The following is a 9,828-nucleotide window of genomic DNA, read 5'->3' as shown; positions in this document are numbered from 1 at the left end:
TACGTCTCAGGAAGGTGTCCCATGTCTACCGTGCTTTTTCAGAAAGCTGTTCACGTAGAGGTGATTGAGGTTGTAGGTAATTCAAGTTCAGTTTCTGCCTCTGCTGCAGTGATTCACACAAAAGCACAAGAGAGTCTTGTACATCTGTTCCTCACCTGCAAAATAAGGATTAATGCTTCCTTATCTTAGTGCTTGTAAATTACTTTGAACTTCCTCCAGTGTGCTGCAAGTATACCTGTTACTGTTGTTGTTGATAAAAATGTGAAATACCTAACTCAGTCATGTTAACAGCATATTAACTGAGAGGATTTTTAACACAACTTGAATATAAAAGTATCAGCACCATATTCCAGCAAATAACCAGCTACAGTGAGAGGATACCTTTACATCACCTCCATTTTCACTTCCACATGGGTTTCCTCATGAGTGGTTTTTTTCATGGGTCACTTATTTTCTGAGACTGACCCTCAATCTTGTATTGATCAAAGACTGCTTTTTCATATAGGATCAGCAAGAAACAGTGTTTTCAGTCATGAACTGGTAGGACCACTACATTGGACCAAAACGTTATGAATTAATTTCAAACATTCTTGTTGCCTCAAGATAATTAAAGAGGGCAGTTTTGAAAGGAATTTTTGGTAGTCTCCACAAATAAGTATTTATATAACAAAAATAACTCAATGAAAGCATGTTTAGTTGAGGTAAAATTGGAGCTAAAAGCACAGATAATCTGGACACAGATCATAGGTTACGGAGTTAAGACATCTGGATTTCTATTCAATTCTCTGAAGGTGTAACTAGGAGTTAATAAGGTTTGCTTTCCTCTTCCAGAAGAGCTTTTTTTATGTGGTGTCTGAAATCTGGCTTCCTTAGGGGATTAATAAGTGTTTTTCCAATTCAAAATAACAGCTTAGGATAGTCCTTCCTAACCCCTTATGCATTCACAGCAGCAATACTGTAATTCATGATTTGCAGACATGACTGAATCCTTCCTAGGAACAGCTGTCCCAGCAAGCAGGATATTTGAGCCAAGGCTTCTTTAAATCATTTGCTGCTTTGATATCTTAGGCAGTATCTGAAAGGATTTTTTTTGAAGTAGCAGTAAAGAGGGCTTGTATTTTGTGTTTGTCTGGTCCACAAGGTCTCCTCCCACTACATGTTTCATTTTGATATTGATACACATGCTTTTGTAAGTTATTGCACATTTTTATGTCAGATACATTTATAAGTATGTATAGGCTCAGTTCACTATACTTAAATACCTATGGCACAAGTGAAATATCCTCTTATAGGGTGTGTGGTTAGTGAATGTTAAATTCATCCTGCAGTTCCATGCATTGCTTGCTTGAGTGGTAGAGGACAGAGTGCCACAGCAGGGAATTATCAAGTATCTGATTCTCTTCTGACCCTTTTCTGAAAAGGAGATGTTGGCTATAGGAAGGGCATTGCACTGAAAAAACTTCAGTTGTATTTTAATGTTTGAAACACCATTTGTGCAAAATACACCATATATGTATATATACATATATATATATACACACAATTGTTTTAAGCTCCAAAACACATAAAGAACCTCCATGAAAAATCTAATTTTTTTCATTAAGTTCTTGAGATTCTTTTTTGTAATTGATTTTTTTTATTATTTTGAAGTAAGACCTTTCTCCTCTGAACATAGATTGCAAGTTTTTCCAAGTAGTTTTCAAGCACTTAGTTTGCCCAGTGTTTTTACAGAGAAGCAGCAGGAATACAAGGTAGTGCCAGATGAATGACAGCTTTCATTCCTTTACCATTGTTAACAGCAAAGTTTCAGAAGTTGTCATACCAGCTTTTTAAACAAAATTGTAAAACTTGCAGTGCCCATGTTTCCAGAAGCAAAAAGGCTTGCTAACGTTCAGGCTTCTTGTGGTGCTGACTTTTTACTTGGCTATTTTGTGTCTGATTATTGCTTCTTGACATTACTTTACCAGAGTCATTCATTTAAAAGATCTCAGGGAGAAAACCTCAAACAAATGCCAGTATTTTAAGGTCCTTACCATTGTGTCCCTTTGATATTAGACACCTGTTTTCACATAGCAAGAAGGGTTTTTTTGCTTCTAATTTATTAGGTCGCAGTTGTGATAACATGAATAGATCTACTTCAGATTTAGTCTGGTATCCTGCTACAGCTATAGACCTTTAAAAATTACGTGGCACACCATGCCTGTCTTCCTATCTAGAGTGATCATTTTGGGGGGACAGCCCTTCTTGAGAGCACATGTTTTTAGAGAACATAGAAATGAATTATGTGTATATTCCCACATGCCTTATTAAAGCAGGCCTATGTATTATGTTCCCATCTTACTCCAGATGTTGCAAAATACTTAGTCTGCTTACTTCATTGGTTACCATGCAGTGTGGATAGCTGGCAATCCTGTTCATCCTTTCAATTCTAATACTTGGTAGTAGGTTATGTTTATGTTGGAAAGATCATCATTTTTCTTACATGAATTACCAAGTACGTGAATGTTATAATTGTTATTCAGAGCCTAGATGATTCATTATTGATAGAAAGTGGTGTTCCTTTCTTAAAGGAATGGGCTGTTCATTTGGAGTGTTCAGTGTTAGAGTTGTCTTTCCAATGACAATGATTTGGGGTTTGGTTTCCTTTTCAGCAACTCAGGATCATTCTAGCAAAAAGTATTGGCAATCCACAACAGGGCACTCTCAGTATCCAGCATCTAGATTAGAAAGTGTTCTGGGATTATCATACCCCCATATGTTCTTACACATACCCTGTAGACTTGGTATGTCCCAGGTTATCATCCACATTTTATTTAAGAGTGTGTGGCTTTTCTTGTTTGCTTTTGTAAAGGTGCTTTGTATGCACTGTTGATGCTGCAAGACATAGAAATTAGGAGACTTCTATACTAGCACTTCCACAGCACCATAAAAGATTGTGGAAAATGTGTGTTTGCCAGCATAACTAGTATCCAAAATTTATGCATTCATAATATGTGGAAATACAAGGAAAATATTTAAAATACAAGGGAATATTTAAATGTAGGAGGGGAAGTTAAGCTTTTAGATTTCTTAGGTGTTATATCTTTAAATATTTGACTTGCTAGGGGGTCAATTCTAGGGGGTTTTTTTGTTTGTTTGGGATTGTTTTGGGTTTGGGGGTTTGTTTGGGTTTTTGGGGGGTTTTAGGGGGGTTGTTTTTGTTTTGGTTTGTTGGGTGGGTGGGTGGGTGTTTTTTTTTTCTTCTTGTACTTGCTTGCGTATGTATTTTACAGGCTCTGACTTTCTGGCCACAATAGAGCAGACAGAATTACTTGATGCTGAGAACCTTGTTAATTTTATGGCCCATTTTCACATGGAGCTCAGCTTTTATTTCCCCTCTTACTCTTTATTCTTGATTCAGTTGTTAGTAAGGTTTACTGAGCAAAAACACTGGGTGTATTATGGGAAGAAATCTAATCAATGCAGCACCAAGGGACAGTCCTTCAGAGTCCTCCCTGTGGCTGTGAGCCAGACTAGAGGTTACTACGAGGTTACTCTGTCTGATTTTAACCAAAATACCCATCTACTTCTGAAAAGGCTGCCGGCCGCCCCAAACATGTGTAACAGAAGCCTCATTAATATGAGTTCCCAATATATATATACACCTGTTGTACCAGCCCCCAGCACAGAGCCTGTGCTTCCTATTTTAAACACTTTGCATGTCTGTCTGCATTCCCTGCTGTCTGCAGTTGCTGTGCTGTGGTACTGCAGGGCAGCTCGCAGGCGGTACCTTCAGGGAATGCAGGAGGCTAAAGAAAGTGGTGGCAGATGTCAATGGACTTTGCCAAATGCTATTTTTCAACTTAGATTGTTTGAAAGATTCACTGGCTAATCCAGACTTTGTGATACAGAAGTATCCTCATTAGTCATGGCTTTAAGTGTGCATTTCTTTAATGCCTGCTCCTTTTTCAGGTGTTGATACAGAGAATTGCATTGACATGTGTAGGAAATCTCTATTTGTTTTGCAAGACTCTGCTTCCTAGCAAACCCCAGCCCTCCTGTATGCGGAGTTTACCTGTTCTTAGAGTTGAATTATTAGAAAGATACAGCACTTCCTTAGGGCTTTTACCTGTCTTGGCTCTGAGTTCTAATAAATCATTTGGCAGCAAAGTGACTCTAAGATAAACTTTTCCCCTTTGATGAAATATTTGTTCAGCACATTCTACAATATAGGTTTATGTCAGGAGTTATACTTCTTCCTTGTTAAAGACAAAAAAAGAAGGATCAAAACCATTATCAGACACAACTGCTGATTCAGCACAGGCGCAAAAACTTCATATACCCAGTGAGCTGTATATTTTCTGGCCACCTTGCTTGATTTTCCTGACAAACACATTGGGAATTCCCTGCCAGTACTTCTTATAGCCCTTGCCACATTTTGTGTAAAAGAGCAGTAAGTTGTTAAGGAAAGTATACCATTCCCCCAAGCAGGTCCTGAGAGTCTCAGGTGCTCTCACCTGCACACAGGTGGTTTCCGGGGAACACCCTCCCAGTAGTTGTGTGGCTCCTGTTACACTATGAGTGACTGAAATATCTGCAAACGGGCACATCTGCTGTTGCATTCACAGTTTTCATAATTGTTTTCACAAGGCCTGGTTGATACTGTCTGCATTTTGGGGTTTTTTATAAAGTTTTTCCATGGAAACTTCCAGTAAGGTATGAATCCTAGCACCAGATATTGATGGCTAAGAGGAGGCTGCAGTTCTACTGGCAATGAGCTGCAGTGAATCAGAGACTCTGAAGGAACTGAATTAACTCTATTTCAGTTTCAGCACTTCTCTGTGTGCAGTGATGTTCTTCCTGCCCATACCATGTTGCAGCATTTGATTGTGAATTGTAGCCTGAGAAGCATGTGGCAGTTTCAATATGCATGTATGTTAAGCAACACTTTCAAAGAAACAGTCTCCTCACTTAAAAGTTCTTAAGAATGTAGGAGTTCTGGGCCAGAGAAGGGTCTGTCTGGCCTACTGTCTTGTTTCCAGCAGTGATTAGTGGTCTGTGCTTACAGAAAAAATACAAGTGCTAAGTATATGGAATAAACAGGCAGGAGTGTTGTGGTTGTGAACTCAGTCACTGCATGTGGAAAATCTCCCTGGACTGTAGGTGCAACAGGTCAGAGAATTCTTAGGCAAAAGCTTGGATTTGTATGGTTGGATCCACAATCACATACTGGGCATAGTGACTGGCACAGCATAAACACCAGACAAGTCTGGGACTAAGCCCACGGGTTCCAGCCATTTGCAAATAATCTATTTGTAAGGGTATTCATCTTCAGTGACAGTAAATACAAGAGTGTTCAAATGCAACTAATGATTAACTTACTCTTAACTACTTTAGTAACCTGCTTCTTTCAATAATGGATTTGATTTGCCTGCGTCGTTTTCATATTATTTCAGCATAAACCCCATTCCCTTAGTCTTTGTGGGTGCTGGAACTCGATGATCCTTGTGGGTCCCTTCCAACTCAGCATATTCTGTGATTCTGTGTTTTGAGGACTTGGACCATAGAAGTTGTTTTCTGTTGTTAGTTGAAGTGGCATCACGTCACAAAAATCTGCATTTTGCGCAGAAGTCTGCACTTAGTAAAGTTGCAGACAGGCTGTAGAGTTTATGGGCACAGGAAATATCTGTAGTTATCACACCTAGGATGTCTTTTGCAAATATGAAGTATTCCAGGAAAGGTTAATAGCCAACACTTTCCTAAAATGGGATTAGTGGTGCCACTTCGTGGAGATCCTATTTCAGTGGGGTTCCAGTCAGTCATGTCATTGGGGTGGGGGGGTTAATCAATCAGAAGGATAATTTCTCCTTTCTTCCCACAAAGTAAACATCTTGCATTGCTCTACAGTAAACTGGGGCTTTTCCATTTTAGCAGACACCAAGTGTCAGTTCTACAACATTTGGTGTTCTATACTGCACTACTGTCGTGATGTGTAAGGGTTCCATTTCAACAATCATGAGTTAAAACAGCAATCCTATTGTATTGCAACCTTCCATGGAAAAGGGTCGCCTATGCCATCGACCTTCAAAAGTACATACCCAGGTTAAGCTAAACCAAGTACACTGATTTCCAGTGTCAGTCATTAATGGCTGAGGTTATCATTAGCACCCTTTTTTGGTGCATTGCATTAGTGAGGAACCACCAGCTCTGCAGCTTGGGCCAAAACTAGATGTAGACTTAAGCTTGACTGTCTCGGTGTGTAGATACTGAGTACAAAGGAAGTTCCACACTCTTCTAGAAGAGCTGGATTATTATTAGTTCTCTGACTCTCAGGCTGGGTCAGTTGGCTGCCTCAAAGACTGTAGTTAACATACTCCTGTTATTCTCCTCTTTCTGCTTTTACTCACAACGTTAAAATACAGTTCTTGCTAAAGAAGATCATGTTTGTTGTTTGGGAACAATATCCCTGATGTTCAGTAATGTCCCCATTCAGAATAATACATAAACATATCTTTACTTTTAATAACGTGTATCAGTAAGCCCTTGAAGACCCTGGAGCACAGGCATTGTGCATTTCAGGATGCAAGTTTAATATGATGTTTCTTCTTGTGCATTCTCATGTTTCAACAGAAATATATCTGGCAACTGTTGCTCTTCTATAGCCAGTCAAAGAGAGAGGGCTTTCTTATTAACTCTCTGGAGAAGAAATGTAAGACCCAGTCATGAAAACACTGACATGACTGAATAAAGTTCTTCATGTCTAAACACCTGCAGGATTGTAGCCTAATGTAATAATGGAATAGTCTATAAAATCTCAATGTGGCACTGTATCAACACATACTTTGTATACAGCCTTAAGGCTGTCAAGTTTGAAGAGTTTCTTTATCTGTACCATTTCTGTCCCATCTTGTGTCTGGACTTTTTTCTGCCTGTAGGTTCCCATTGGCCAGATGTCTGACTGAGGCTAAAGATGATTTTTCATGTACATTTTTGTACAGTACCTATATTCTATTTTAAGGGAAAATACACACATGCATTTGTCTTCTTTATTAATAAACTGAGTGACAATCTAAAATAAATTCTTTCAGCTGTTCAGAATGGTACACAGATGTACTGGCACATGAGTGAGTTAAATAGAGAGCAAAGCATTACATCGCCTACAGAGCTGAGGAAGAGGAGCTGGTCTCTGATCACTAAAGCAAAACAAAGCAGTGCCAAGGTGGTGGCTTTGAGAAAGATAAACCAGACTGTTACCTCTCCTTGTAGACTGTGTGGGGAACTCTGATGCCTTACTGCCTTTCATTCCAAGGCCAGATATCATCTCACAGTGGGTAACCCAATCCTAATTTTTAGGATGCTTAAGTCTTTATATGACTTTACTCTCAGACTTGGCAGTGAAGAGAACATTCACTTGCATTTAGATCTAATTTAGGTGCATGTGTAGGTAATTGTTATTCCTAAGCTGCTGCTATGGAGAGAGAAGAGAGAGGCTCCTAAGGGGTTGGTTCAGGGTACGTATGTTAAAGATGTACTGCAGGTTTCTCTCTGAAGGACCCTGTGTCTGTGTCTGGACACTCTCTACGATCCTATCACCTTAACTGAGACAGTAAAAGAGAGCTGTATCCTCTCCCTGTCTCTACATTTCTGTTCTGTAAACAAAGGCAGTAATTTTTCTCCTGTGAGTTTGGGGGTAACATTCAAAAGGAGTTGTGAAGCACTTGGATTTTATGGTGGTCAAAGACTGAGAAATGCCAAAATGGAAGGTGTCTTTTGTTGGAGAAAAACAGTATTCTAAGAAGAATTGATGGGCTGTTATATATAGAAATTTTAAGGATGTTGTGGTGAAAAGTAACCTTTGTTCATAAAACAGCAGCAGAATTAGCTGAAAAAAAACTAGAAGCAGTAAGAAGTGAACAGAGTTAGCATGTGATGTGATGTGATGTGATGTGAGAGAACAATCACAGCATCACTTCTTTGGAATGACCCAGAGTAACTTGTGTGGAGTGTGTAAGGGATGAAGCCTAGGTAGTTGCACTGTGAGTTCAGACAGTGCCCTAAGGGAGAGTTCCAGAGGTGGGACAGGGATGGAGCCCACAACCTTAGTGTTGTCAGCACCATGCCCTGAGCCCGTTTCAGGGTCAGTCTCACCTCTGAGAGGCTTAATATTTACTGAATATTTGTTCCATTACAGGCAGTTTTTCTGCACCGTTTAAGTGGATATAATTGTTGAGAGGGCTAATGTTTACTGAATACTTGTTCCACTAAATTTGGTGTTTCTGCATAGCTTATGTGGATATAGTTGTGAGAGGGTCACCATTTTTATATTTGTGCCATTAGACCTGTTTATTATGGACTTTGAGTGTTATCTCACCTTAATCCACATTGAGGGGAATCTGTGAATCTCAGCTCCTCTCCTCATAGTGGGGACATAACAGAGTGTTTTTTCATGTTCCCCATAGTTCTATCACCATCACAATGCAAGAAACCAGGTATTGTTATTTCACCACAGTGTATGTATTTTTATATGAGATAGTGGTTTCTGTACTTGACCATGATTACAAAGGATATGTAAAGATATTACTGACACAAATGCATTATCAAAAATGTGTCCCTGGCTACTGCAACTAAACTGCTGAATCCTATATTTTAGGAGTGATTTATACCTGATGTGTTGATGTCCATGATTGGTCAATTAATCTGACCACAATTTATCTTTCTACTAGTGATTGGTACAGTAATTTTAAAGGTCTGAAAACAAGGATGATATTCAGGGGTAAAGGTTGAAATATTTTTATCTGGTAACTTTTCTTTAAACTCACTTGGCTGTGAAAATAGAGGGCACTTTTTTTACTCACAGCTTTCAAGGTTTGCTGCTATTAAATTGACTGGTCTCAGGAATCTTGTCATGGTGCTTCCCTGAAAGTAAGTCATCCCTCTACAAAGTGCCATTCCTGCCCTACTTACCCTCAATTAAGGCTTCCAAAATAAGTTTGTGGTGGGACACTGGCCTTCTACTGAAACACATTCCTCACCAGCAGAAAAGACTTTGGAATGCTATATTTAATATTTGTATGTCTGTTCCTCACTTTTTCCTTCATAAGGATAACACATAAAATTATTTTTTTTCTTTCTTTCTCTATAGAAGCAGAAAGAATGACTTACTGGGGAACCAAGTTAGAAAATGAAAGAAGTGAAGATTGGTCATCTCTGCAGAGGAAATGACAAGGTATGCATAGTAATCACACTGGAGATTCATTTCTTGCTGGTGCTTAGGTCTTCATGGTACATTACTTGTGTCAATAAAGTTTAAAAATAGTCCTCAGAAACCTTGAAAAAGATGTTTGGAAAAGAACTTTTTTCTTCTGTGTGATTGCCACAGTAAGCAAAGTAAATATTTATATGGTTATAAATATCTTTGAGATGCACCTTTAAACTCATTACTATGCTGAATTGTAGCTGTGTTTCTGCAGGTAAATGGCAATCACATTCAATGAATTGGTTTTTTGGCTGAGGCCAGTAAAAACAACCCTTCTCCCAACACTAAACTGAAATGCCTCCAGATACTATCAGTGGTCATCCTTGAGACTTGAAGTGCTTGTTTCATGGACTCATTTTAATCACTGTGTGCTGGGTTCAGCAGTTACCATTTTCTCCTCCTCATTTATTACCATCACAAGGAGATGCACTTAGTACCTGTTTTGCATTGCATTTAAAGAATGTGTCCTTTTACATTTGTCATCCTGAAAATCTGTAACTTAAGGGATGCAAAATCAGCACTAACAACTCCTGTCTCAAATATTTTCAGTAAAGTGAATGCTTAATATTTATCCAGTGACTGCTCAGAGACCA

The sequence above is a fragment of the Corvus cornix genome, chromosome 1A (genome assembly GCF_000738735.6).
Source record: "Corvus cornix cornix isolate S_Up_H32 chromosome 1A, ASM73873v5, whole genome shotgun sequence".
NCBI classification, from domain to species: domain Eukaryota; kingdom Metazoa; phylum Chordata; class Aves; order Passeriformes; family Corvidae; genus Corvus; species Corvus cornix.
Note: the sequence above shows the minus strand (reverse complement) of the source record.